Genomic DNA, 12,947 nt, shown 5'->3' on the forward strand with positions numbered 1-12,947 from the left:
AAATCTAAAGTACACAAGAAGTAACCAGACAGCTCTAGGGAGCTCATTACTGGATTCCAAGAGGTAAGAAAATATCGAGACGATGAGCTAATGGATAGACGACATTAACCATAATTCAGGATGAAAATGGACATTTAAATCTGGAGACTTTAATGCTTAAAAATCTGAGAAAGACCTTCATCTTCCGGTCCATGTCAAATGGTTCATTACACTAATACTTAAGGATTGTATTGTATTGTATGTAAACCAGGGACCTAGAAACGACGGAGAGGGTCCGTCCCCGCCGCAGCCGCAGTCGTAACAAACCCCCCGACGACTACCGCAGTCTACTTCACGTCTCCGCCGCCCCACACCGAACCCAGGGTTATTGTGCGGTTCGGCCCCCGGTGGACACCCCCCCCCCCCCCCCCCACCTAGGGAACGTGTCACACCAGACGAGTGTAACCCCTATGTTTGCGTTGTAGAGTAAGGGTGGTGTACGCGTAAGTGGAGAACTTGTTTGCGCAGCAATCGACAACATAGTGTAGCTGAGGCGGAATAAGGGGAACCAGCCCGCATTCGCCGAGGGAGATGGAAAACCACCTACAAACCATCCACAGACTGGCCGCTCACCAGACCTCGACACAAGTCCGCCGGCCGGATTCGTGCCGGGGTCCAGACGCTCCTTCCCACTCCGGAAAGCCGTGCGTTAGACCGCTCGGCTAACAGGGCGGATTGAATTCTTAAGGATTACTTGCAATACGAACGGCCGTCCATTATCTGCTTGACTGTCCTTCCAGCAGCTCTCATCGTGGCATAAACACAGCTCCAAACCCATATGCACACACATACACACACACAAACACACACACACATACATACACACGCAAATCTATCACAAGTAATGCATTGTTTTATAGCACAGTGAGTTTATAAAACTAGTTTATGTGTAGCAGAGAAAGTAATTTTCATGTCATTTGTGGAAACGAACATATAACAGCTAAAAAGTATTTCTAATGTTATTTTACTATGTTGTATAGGGTGTTGCAGAGGAGAGTGAGTACATAATTTTTCAATAGGAACCCATGTCCAGAAACGTATCGTTTTCGTTCTAAGACGGTTTCAATTCTAATGTTTAACTATCCACTTGTGCTTGAGGAATTGAATAGGGCGTGATGCAGTGCAGTTATTACGTAACAATTCGAAAGGAAACATAACGAAATATCCATTTATCACTCAAGCACATTTGTTTGCATTAACACTTGATCATTGCGTGTTATTCCACAACAAAAGAAACCCAGCATACTGTACGTACAGAACAGTGCAAGAGCGGTTCGACGTGGCGACCTCCAACATTGTTACAGACATTGTACCTACGAAGCATGTTCTGGTGCACACTCTCCATCCCACATGGTGTCTTTTCGGTTTCTAGTGCAGCGGCCAGAACTCGTGCCAGCACATCTTCCTCTGTCTCTTCAGTAGTCTCGTAAATTAAACTTTACATACGTTAAGTGACACCACGTGACAGTCTGACGCAGTACACGTCTGCCCTACTGCATTCCAGGACAAGCAGCTCTGAGTGAGTCTTTTCTCATCCCCTCAGCAAAAATGGACGCGTAACACGTCTGAATTAAAAGCGTCGTAGGAACGGAAACGGTACATTTCCGGACCTATGTTCCGGTTCAAAATATCATGTACTCACTCCCCTCTACAAGTCCTAGAAGTTTGTAACGTCAATTTCCGAACGCCCTTTAGATGGATTGAAGTCACCATTGACTATAACAGGAAGAGTGGGGTACCTGTTTGAAATGAGGCTCAAATTTTCTTTGAGCTGTTCAGCAACTGCATTTTCTGAGTCGGGGGGTCGATAAAACGATCCAGTTAATAGTTTACTCCGATTGTCAACTATAGCCCCTACCCATATTATTTCGCAGAAACTATCTACTTCAATTTCACTACAAGCAAACTACTTCTGATAGCAATAAATGCTCCACCACCAAATGTATTTCATTTATCCTTTCTGAACACTGTTAGGTCGTTTGAAAAATTTCGGCTGAACTTATTTCCGGCTTTAGCCATCTTTCCGTACCTATAACTATTTGAGCTTCAGTGCTTTCTATTAGGGCTTGAAGCTCTGATTCTTTCCCAACACGGCTACGACAAATTACAGCTACATTACCGTTCGGTTCTACAAATAACTTACGGTGTTTTACCTCTCCCCTTTTAGACGGACACCCTTTCTGCGGTTCCCTAAGAGCCTCTAACCTAAAAACCACCGAGTTCCTTCCATACAGCCCCCGCTACCGGTGTAACCGCTTCCCGTATGTCGTGGACTCCTGACCTATTAAGCGGAACCCGGAAACCCACCACCCGATGGCAGAAGTCAAGGAATCTGCAGCCTACACGGTCACAGAACCGCCTAAGCCTCTGATTCAGGCCCTCCACTCGGCTCTGCTTTTGTCGATTTTCGTCTTGTATCCTTCTTTCAAGACTGTCCATTCCGCTCAACTGCTCTTCCACGTCCTTTGCTGTACCTGACAGAACTACAGTGTCATCGGCATGTCTCTTGGACTTTAATTCCTACTCGAAATTTTTCTTATCTGTAGCTTAAGGTGAAGAAAGAGCACGCACAAAATAACTTGTTCCCTACCTGCACAGACCGCATATTACGGTAGGAGACAACGATAGTGGTGGGGGCGGTGTTGCTAGTGGTGAGCGGCCAGAAACCAGCACTGTAGGGGAGGTGTAGTTCAAAAGCTGCAGCTTACGCACAAGCAGAACTTATAAGCTACACCCAGTGAGTTCTCAATCATCCTATTAAAAAGTTGTGCCAGTATGTCCAATATTTGGACAAGTTAAACGTTTACTGTTAAACATACAACGAGTTACAGTATTACACTGACAGTCTCCATTTATTTTCATCTGATTTGTAACTCTTTCTTTATTGCTCTAGGTGCCATGTTCAAATTATCATCTTCTATCGAAACGCATTGGTGTTCACACAATTTCATCTTACTACCATGTTAATGCAATTTCAATTGACATAGAATACAGAAACAGTATGTTATTAGACAAACAATTGGGGACTACTCAGGTCAATAGCTTATGGAAACATCATACTTGGTATAAATTTAAACTTGTAATACTTTAACTTATGTTCTTACCTCATCAATTCTCATTTCACCAGCTATCGATGGCGTATATAAAAATTACATTATTTCATTGAAAAAATCAGGATTTACGCATATATCGCAGTGGATAAGAAAGTTTGACACGTTAATCGTGTGGCGAAATGTACTCCACTATCATTTGCCAAAAACTTGTTTTGATATCCCGAACTCCTTACGAGATATGAGAGATGTTAAGAATATTTCGCTTGCACTCTATCGTTTCGAGTGCAAATCGAAGTGAGTGCACTACTCTGAATCCATTATCTCGATATCGGAGACAGATGTAGATATCGTCTCAAGTTTTAAGAAAAATTCAATATGTTAGCTACATTTTTTCCGTATCAGTGTATGATCTAGCATGCACCAAACTCATAGTAACCCTATTTTTCATTGTAACTATTCCAATTTCATGCAATACCCTACTTAATGTTGAAATATCCGAATAATCATGACCATTAACGAAAATCATCATGAAGCTGTTGAATGGGGCTATGAGTTTCAAGAGAATGAGATTTTTGTACTGAGTAGTATGTTTACAATCGTTTGAGAAAGATTGCAGGACAGGCGGCTTGCACACGTCTTCATTTATTTATTATGAATTTAAAGATCAGTTACCTGATATTTTAAAACATTCGTGCATATTACAATTTCAACTTGACCCCTTTTTCGTAGTTTTTGTTTTGTTGTATCTGCAACATTTTATATGGAATAAGAATAACTTGAGGTTGAAATATAAATAAAATTTTGTTGTTTTAAGATGAATACAAAAAGGTGAAAGGATAGAGAAGAGATTTGTTAGTGCCATCAGCGATTGTGACTGCCAGTATGTAAGGTTCTCTTATGTTTTCTGCTTCTGTAAATAATTCATCTTTACTGTGCTGGAACAAAGATGAATGAGCGCACTGTATGAGTAACGAATGAGGTCATTGACTCTGTGGCTGCGCTGTTGTGTAGCGCTAGGACATTCTTATTTGAGGCGTACTAGCGAGCAATTAAGTTTTTCAAAGAATGAAATCCGTTATTGTGAAGCTGGGAGAAGCTATTTAAATATTTCTTTACGGGGATAAAAATTCATTTAATACTTTCTTATCATTTACCTTGATGGAGAACATTTTGGAGGAATTTTAAAGGTACCGGTATATCAATAATTTTTGAAATGAGAGACTTGCGAAATTGAATCTTCTCAGGTTGTGCTGTCTTTTACTCAATAATCACAGTTTGGTTTTTCAATCGCGATTTTCTTTAAAATGAAACCGGTCTCTGTGATTCATAGTAAAGCTTTAAACTTCTGTCGTGTGTACATTGCACCTAACGCCACACGAAGTCACAGATTGTTTCTGACAGATAAATTTAGAGTAGATTGTCATTTGCTGCTGCATCTACTGATTTGTATTTGCTTTAGAGAAAGTCAGTACTCCAGACAAAAAAAAAAAACAGTGCGTTGAACGAGAGGTAAGTCACTAGTATTTCAGGGCAGATCTCAAGTTTCATTCTTGAGCAAACAATGTGTAGTCAGGATTGTCAGATGTCGTGTTAGCGAGCACATTAAGTTTCAGTGAGCAGTGTTGATAATTTCAAACAGTTGGTTGGTTGGTTGATTTTGGGAAGGAGACCAGCCGGCCGCTGTGGCCGAGCGGTTCTAGGCGCTTCAATCTGGAATCGCGCGACCGCTACGGTCGCAGGTTCGAAACCTGCATCGGGCAATGATGTGTGTGATGTCAATAGGATTGTTAGGTTTAAGTATTTCTAAGTTCTAGGGGACTAATGACCTCAAATGTTAAGCCCCATAGAGCTCAGAGCCATTCGAACCATTTGAAGGAGACCAAACAGCGAACTCATCGGTCTCATCGAATTAGGGAAGGATGGGGAAGGAAGTCGGCCGTGCCCTTTCAAAGGAACCATCTCGGCATTTCCCCTGAAGCAATTTAGGTAAATTACCGAAAACCTAAATCAGGGTGGCTCGACGTAGGTTTGAACCGTCGTCCCGACGCGAGTCCAGTATGTTAACTGTTGCGCCACCTCGCTCGGTTTCAAAAGTTATTTTCTTCCGAGTAGAATAGTAATTTATTTTTGTGGGTATTCTTGATCTAACATTGCGCTTCATATCAAGCATAGTTCATAATGTGCTACGGTACTGAGTTTTACATAGTTTTCATTGAGCAAACAATTAGTTTCTTTCGGCATTTGATTAGATACATTTTCTTCATTTCAAAATTTGTATTTCGTGAATTTTAAAGTTTTATTTCACAGCACTGTTCACACGCGCAACGCAGGGTCAACCAACAGTTAGTTTTGCTCATCAATAGAATACGCTACCTAAAGAACATGTTACATGAGAAGAAACTTTTTGGAATCATTGTATTCAGTTTTTTCACAAACAGACAAAATTCTACAGAAAGCTTACAGCTGAATGACTCGGAATAGTTTCTTTGAGCTGTTGACCGCCAGTCACTGTTAAGTCTGATCGTCCTCCTCATCCGAACAGAACGGTTAAAGACAGAGTCCTAACGCTGATTCAACACATCTGGACTCCATCAGATATAGTCACTTCAGAATTTTTAATATTTCTTTGACTTGGACTGTAAAGTCAGCAAAAGAAAGCAGCTCACATCCCGAAAATCGGGTTCAAAACTGCAGTGATTTATTGCTTCAAAATTCACATGGCTCTGAGCACTATGGGACTTAACATCTGAGGTCATCCGTCCCCTTGAACTTACAACTCTCTTAAACCTAACTAACCTAAAGACATCCGTACCCCAGGCAGGATTCGAACCTGCGACCGTAGCGGTCGCGCGGTTCCAGACTGAAGCACCTAGAACCGCTCGGCCACATCGGCCGACAGTGATTTATTGGGCATGGTCACTCTCACCTACATCGTAACATGGTTCGTATTTACCCAGCCAGTTGTATACGGACTTACAGTTTAATATTAACTCCGAACCAGAGAGCAACACAAAATTTTTCATTTTAACAACGGAAATGGAACGATAACCGACAGGCAAAATCTTAGGCCTTTTTTGATTTTCTTCGAATTGTATTGATATAATATGGTACTGAATAATTTCCTTTGCAGCCAACCGTCTTCCATTATGAAAGATAAACTAAATACATTTTACGGCCATGAAACAGCTGCTCCCTATGGTTTAAGGAAAAACGAGGGAAGCACTACTTTTTAAAAAATTAAAAAGAATCATTAAATCACTCTTCTTCTTGTAAACTGATGCTTTTGTATGAATTAAAATACTAAAAAATATCTAAAGAGTAACGAAGTCTTCCTTTCTCAACATCGATTGCACCATTCAGCCGGGGGAGGTGCGTTTTCAGGGACAGCTTATTCGAACGTGGTCTGTAAGACATTCTGTGTGCACATTTTGTACTTGGGCAGGTAACTTATTGTAATATGTTGACTCTTCAGCAGCTGCGAAAAAGTCCAGTAAGAATGATGCTTTATCGTCCAATGCGACTCACTGATCCACCGAGCCAAACCTTGAGGTACCAACTATCTTTCTTCCACACTGATCAGAAGTTGACGTAACGGCAATTTTGGCGTTCCATTAGAAGCCCACGGTGTGAAGAAGACAACAGCGTCATTAATCGCTTACACAGAACTTCAGTAAGCACCGGTTTTACGTGGGAGCCGCACTTGACGGGTCTAAGCTTTCGTAACGTGTTGGTGACCGAGCAAAGCGGTGGAGGTATTGTCAAGCGGCGCGATAATTAAGCAAGTTTGACTGCCGGAACTCGGCGCTACCTGTAATTATCAGCGCGCGAGCGGTTTCTGAATAAACTTTCACCCGGCTCGTGCTCTTGGGGTGTTTACGCGGCTACCGCCAGATAAGCATGTTACGCCCCGTGTTCACCGCCTTCCCTGCAAGTTTAGCAACCCCAGCGCCGGATTAAAACACTCGTGAGGGAGGAAATTACGCGTTCGAAAGCCCTCAGTCACGCCAGCGTATTTTCAGGAACAAACGAACAAGGGATCGGTGCCGTTGAAGGGAAATTTCCGACCCTGTACACGTGGAGGGAAAGAAGCTAACCGACCAGCTCTGCTGCGTTTGTTCCATTTCGAATTCAAGGGCTCTATACACCTCGAATCGTGAATCAGAGTAACAATGGAAAACCAACAGTAAATAAAAAAATCAAATTCTGATCCAAGAACAACAGCAAGCAGTAAAGGAAACGAAGGAGAAACTTGGAGAGAGAATTGACGTTCAGGGAGAAGAAATAAAAACTTAGCAGTCTGCTAATGGCATTGTAATTACGTCAGAAATGACGAAAGACATGAATAACAGAATGTGTAGACCTCTGAAATGAGGTTACAAAACGTCAACAAAAGTAAAAATAAAGAAAAAAGTAAAATTTAATCAAGAACTTCCTGGCAGATTAAAACTGTGCGCCGGACCGGGACTCGAACTCGGGCTCTTTGGCTCTCGCGGGCAAGTGCTCTACTATCTGAGCTACCCAAGCACGACTCAGGACCGGTCCTCACAGCTTCAATTCTGCCAGTACCTCGCCTCCTACCTTCCAAATTTCGCAGAAGCTCTTCTGCGAACCTTGCAGAACTAGCACTCCTGGAAGAAAAGATACTGCGGAGACATGGCTTAGCCACAGCCTGACGTCCCGAGTTCGAAATAACGTGAGTCGTGCTTGGGTAGCTCAGTTGGTAGAGCACTTGCCCGCAAAAGGCAAAGGTCCCGAGTTCGAGTCTCGGTCCGGCACACAGTTTTAGTCTGCTAGGAAGTTTCATATCAGCGCACACTCCGCTGCAGAGTGAAAATCTCATTCTGGAAACACCCCCCCCCCCCACCCCCCCCCCACCCCACCCCCCCACCCTAGGCTGTGGCTAAGCCATGTCTCCGCTATATCCTTTCTTTCAGGAGTGCTAGTTCTGCAAGGTTCGCAGAAGAGCTTCTGCGAAATTTGGAAGGTAGGAGGTGAGGTACTGGCAGAATTGAAGCTGTGAGGACTGGTCATGACTCGTGCTTGGGTAGCTCAGACAGTAGAGCATTTGCCCGCGAAAGGCAAAGGTCCCGAGTTCGAGTCTCGGTCCGGCACACAGTTTTAATCTGCCAGGAAGTTTCATATCAGCGCACACTCCGCTGTAGAGCGAAAATCTCATTCTCAAAATTTAATCAGTTTATTCTGAGGGAATTAGATTTGAAAATGAGACACTAAAAATGGTAAATGAGTTTTGCTATTTGAACAGCAAAAATAACTGACTACTGTAGAAGCAGTAATGATGTAAAATGCAAACTAGCATTAGGAAGAAATGGGTTTCTCAAAAAGAGAAATTTACTGACGTCGAATATAAATTTAACTGTTAAAGAATTCTTTTCTTAAGTGGTACGAAAGTGAAACATGGACGATATGGAATTTATGGGAAAACTTGGCTAAAAGAAGGGATCGGTTGATAGGACTCATATTCAGTCATGAAAGAATTGTCAGTAATGTGTGGAAGTTAAATATTTAGAGACGGACCACAACTTGAAGGTTCAAATCGCTGTAGGTTGCAGTAGTTATGCAGAGATGAAGAGGCTTGCAGTGGGTAGACTAGCATGCGGAGCGCTACATCAAATCAGTCTTCGAAGTGAAGACCACAACAACAACAACAACTAAACTCCAGAAAAGTAATTAACTGATAGACCTTCGTATGTGGGACTACACAGTTATTTATTTATGCCAACTGTTGTACTAGCATGCAAATTAAAAGTGATGATTTTCTTGTTCTTCTTTCTTGAGCACCACTTCACGTAGGAACTTCAGAATCAACGTCAAACTCTTGATACATGACCTCCGGTCCGGACTGTATACCATTCAGGTTCCTTTCAGAGTATGCTGTTACAGTAGCTCCATACTTAAAAGTCATATACACTATTGGCAATTAAAATTGCTACACAACGAAGATGACGCGCTACAGACGCGAAATTCAACCGATAGGAAGAAGATGCTGTGATATGCAAATGATTAGTTTTTCAGAGCATTCACACAAGGTTGGCGCCGGTGGCGACACCTACAACGTGCTGACATCAGGAAAGTTTCCAACCGATTTCTCATACACGAACAGCAGGTGACCGGCGTTACCTGGTGAAACGTTGTTGTGATGTCTCGTGTAAGGAGGAGAAATGCGTACCGTCACGTTTCCGACTTTGATAATGGTCGGATTGTAGCCTATCGCGATTGCAGTTTATCGTATCGCGACAATGCTGCTCGCGTTGGTCGAGATGCAATGACTGTTAGCAGAATATGGAGTTGGTGGGTTCAGGAAGGTAATACGGAACGCCGTGCTGGACCCCAACGGCCTCGTATCACTAGCAGTCGAGATGACAGGCATCTTATCCGCATGGCTGTAACGGATCGTGCAGCCACGTCTCGATCCCTGAGTCAGCAGATGGGGACGTTTGCAAGACAACTACCATCTGCACGAACAGTTCGACGACGTTTGCAGCAGCATGGACTATCAGCTCGGAGATCATGGCTGCGGTTACCCTTGACGCTGCATCACAGACAGGAGCGCCTGCGATGGTGTACTCATCGACGAACCTGGGTGCACGAATGGCAAAACGTCATTTTTTCGGATGAATCAAGATTCTGTTTACAGCATCATGATGGTCTCATCCGTGTTTGGCGACATCGCGGTGAACGCACATTGCGCGCGCGATTAGCCGAGCGGTCTCATGTGCTGCAGTCATGGACTGTACAGCTGCTCCCGGCGGAGGTTCGAGTCCTCCCTCGGGCATGGGTGTGTGTGTTTGTCCTTAGGATAGTTTAGGTTAAGTAGTGTGTAAGCTTAGGGACTGATGATCTTAGCAGCTGAGTCCTATAAGATTTCACACATCTTTGAACGTTTTTTTGAACGCACATTGGAAGCGTGTATTCATCATCCCCATACTGGCGTATCACCCGGCGTGATAATATGGGGTGCCATTGGTTACACCTCTTGGTCACCTCTTGTTCGCATTGACGGCACTTTGAACACTGGACGTTACATTTCAGATGGGTTACGACCCGTGGCTCTACCCTTCATTCGATCCCTGCGAAACCTTACATTTCAGCAGGATAATGCACGACCGCATGTTGCAGGTCCTGTACGGGCCTTTCTGGATACAGAAAATGTTCGACTGCTGCCCTGGCCACCACATTCTCCAGATGTTTCACCAATTGGAAACGTCTGGTCAATGGTGACCGAGCAACTGGCTCGTCACAATACGCCAGTCACTACTCAATGCCCAGGCGTATCAAGGCCGTTATTACTGCCAGAGGTGGTTGTTCTGGGTACTGATTTCTCAGGACCTATACACCCAAATTGCGTGAAAACGTAATCACATGTCAGTTCTAGTATAATATATTTGTCCAATGAATACCCGTTTATCATCTGCATTTTTTCTTGGTGTAGCAATTTTAATGGACAGTAGTGTAGAAGTAATCCGCTGAATTGCAGACCCATATTGCGAACTTCAGTTTGTGATATTATTTTTGAACGTATACTGTGTTTGACAATTAGGAATCACCTCGAAGTAAGCGATTTATTGACAAACAGCCAGTAAGAATTCAGAAAATACCGTTCTTGTGAAGCGCAGCTAGATCTTTATTCTCGCGAAGTAGAGTGCTATCGACAGGGGATGTCAAATTGATTTAATGTTTCTAGTTTTCCAGAAGGCTTTTGGCACCGTCCCTCACAAGCGAAATCTAATCAAACTGCGTGCCTGTAGCTATAGTCTCAGTTGTGCAATTGGAGTCGTGATTTCCTGACAGAAAGGTTACAGTTTGTAGTCATCTAGTAAAAGACAACTAATACCTGGCGTTCCCCAAGGAAGTCTTATAGGTCCTCTGCTGTTCCCGATCTATACAAAAGCTTTAGGAGGCAATGTGAGTAACCCAGTCAGAATGTTTGCAGATGATGCTGTCATTTATGGTCTTGTAGAGTCATCAGATGATCAAAACCAACGGCCAAATTATATAGGCAATATATGTGTTGGTGCTACAAATGGCAATTGATTGTAAATAATGAAAGTCTAAAGTCATCCACATCAGTACGAAAAGAAATACCGAGCGAGGTGGTGCAGTGGTTAGCACACAGGACCCGTATGCGGAAGGACGACGACTCAAACCCGCGTCCGACCTTCTTGATTTAGATTTTCCGTGATTTCCCTATATCGCTTCAGGCAAATGCCGGGATGGTTCCTTTGGAAGGGTATGGCTGATTTTCTTCCCCAGCCTTCCCATATGTGATGGGACCTATGACCTCGCTGTTTGGTCTCCTCCGTCAAATCAACCAACCAACCAACCAACTGCAAGAAGTCCGCTAAATTTCTGTTGCACGATAATTCGTACAAATCGAAAGGCTGTCAATTCAGCTAAATACTAGCGATTACTTTCACGAATAACGTAAACTAGGACGTTCATATTGATGCAGGCGTGGGGAAAGCAAACCAAAAACTGTGATTTATTTACAGAACACCTAAAAATGCAGAGCGCGTACTAAAGAGACTGCTTACACTACGCTTGTCTGCCCTCTTCTGGAGTACTGCTGTACGGTGTGGGATCCGCATCATTTAAGATCAACGGAGGACATCGAAAAAGTTCAAAGAAATCTAGCTCGTTTTGTGTTATCGCCAAACTGGGGATAGAGTGCCGTGAACATGAAATGCGAACTGGGGTAGCAAGCATTAAAACAAAGGTGTTTCTCTTTGCGGCGGGATCTTCTCACAAAATTTCATTCACCAGCTTTCTCATCAGAGCCTGAAATTTTTTTTGGTGTCCACCTACATGACCATCACAATAAAATAAGAAAAATCAGACCTCGCACGGAAAGATTCAGGTGTTGGTTTTTCCCGCACGCTGTTCGAGTGTGGAACGGTAGAGAAATAGCCTCGAGGGGATTCGATGAAACCCTTTGTCAAGCACTTAATTGCGAATTACAGAGTAATCACGTTTGTGTAGATGTAGATGTATACACAGTGAGCTGACACCGAGCATGACGGCACAGTGGTGTACGCACTGTACTTGCATTCAGGACGAGTTGGCTTCAGTTTTCTGTCCAGTCATCCACAGGATGTGAAACGTAAATTTATGCTGTCATTTTGCCCAACATCGACTGTTTGCCACGTAATCCATGAGAGGCAAGTAGTGAAAATTCTAGAAGTTTAGAACTGACTATGAATGTACCTTTCGTCTCCGACATCCGTTTGTCTGACTTTGTCAGTGCTTCATAAATGAGTTCGAATTATTGTGGTGAGGCATGTTATGCGAGTGCCATACACAATATCCACTTCAGGTGCTTCTCAGTGTGCATTCATCTCTACACCTGTCATCTTCCTAATAGCTGCACAACGTGTCACGTGTCTAGCATCACAGATATGCCCATCGGTAAAACAAAAACATTCTCAAACCTCCATTGTCACTGTCCGTCACGCTACACTGCACTCAACATAAAATTCAATATCCTTCTTCATTTCGGGAAAAACAGGGGTACTTTCTAACCCCTCACAAATTAACATATATTTCCATTTCTCTTTGTCAAACAGTGGAGCATGGCCCATGTCCTCTCCTCGTTTCAGAGTCTCCCGTGTCATTTTCTTCCTCTCTGCATTACTTGTGTTCTGCCATGTGTCTCTTTGTATGCTTCTCTTATCTCTTTATCTTCTTCTCGTATCTCTTCTCTCACGCCCATTATTGCTACGTCCTATACACTAAGTCCGTCACATATGCTCCGCGTTCTGGCACAGAAGGGCCAATCGGGACCTGCGGACCGCCATGTCATCCTTATCTAATGGTGTCATTCTGATACGGTATGGAGGT

The 12,947-nt window shown here is 43.3% G+C and overlaps 1 protein-coding gene and 1 non-coding gene across 2 annotated transcripts in view; both read left to right on the forward strand.

Moving 5' to 3' along the window:
- Nucleotides 1-12,947, forward strand: part of LOC126122655 (uncharacterized) — a 60,531-nt gene that overhangs the window by 20,157 nt on the left and 27,427 nt on the right. The window lies entirely within an intron of this gene.
- Nucleotides 7,794-7,868, forward strand: Trnal-caa (transfer RNA leucine (anticodon CAA)). Its single transcript has one exon. It is a non-coding gene; the product is annotated as a tRNA-Leu (tRNA).

This window comes from Schistocerca cancellata, chromosome 1 (genome assembly GCF_023864275.1).
Source record: "Schistocerca cancellata isolate TAMUIC-IGC-003103 chromosome 1, iqSchCanc2.1, whole genome shotgun sequence".
In the NCBI taxonomy this organism is placed as follows: domain Eukaryota; kingdom Metazoa; phylum Arthropoda; class Insecta; order Orthoptera; family Acrididae; genus Schistocerca; species Schistocerca cancellata.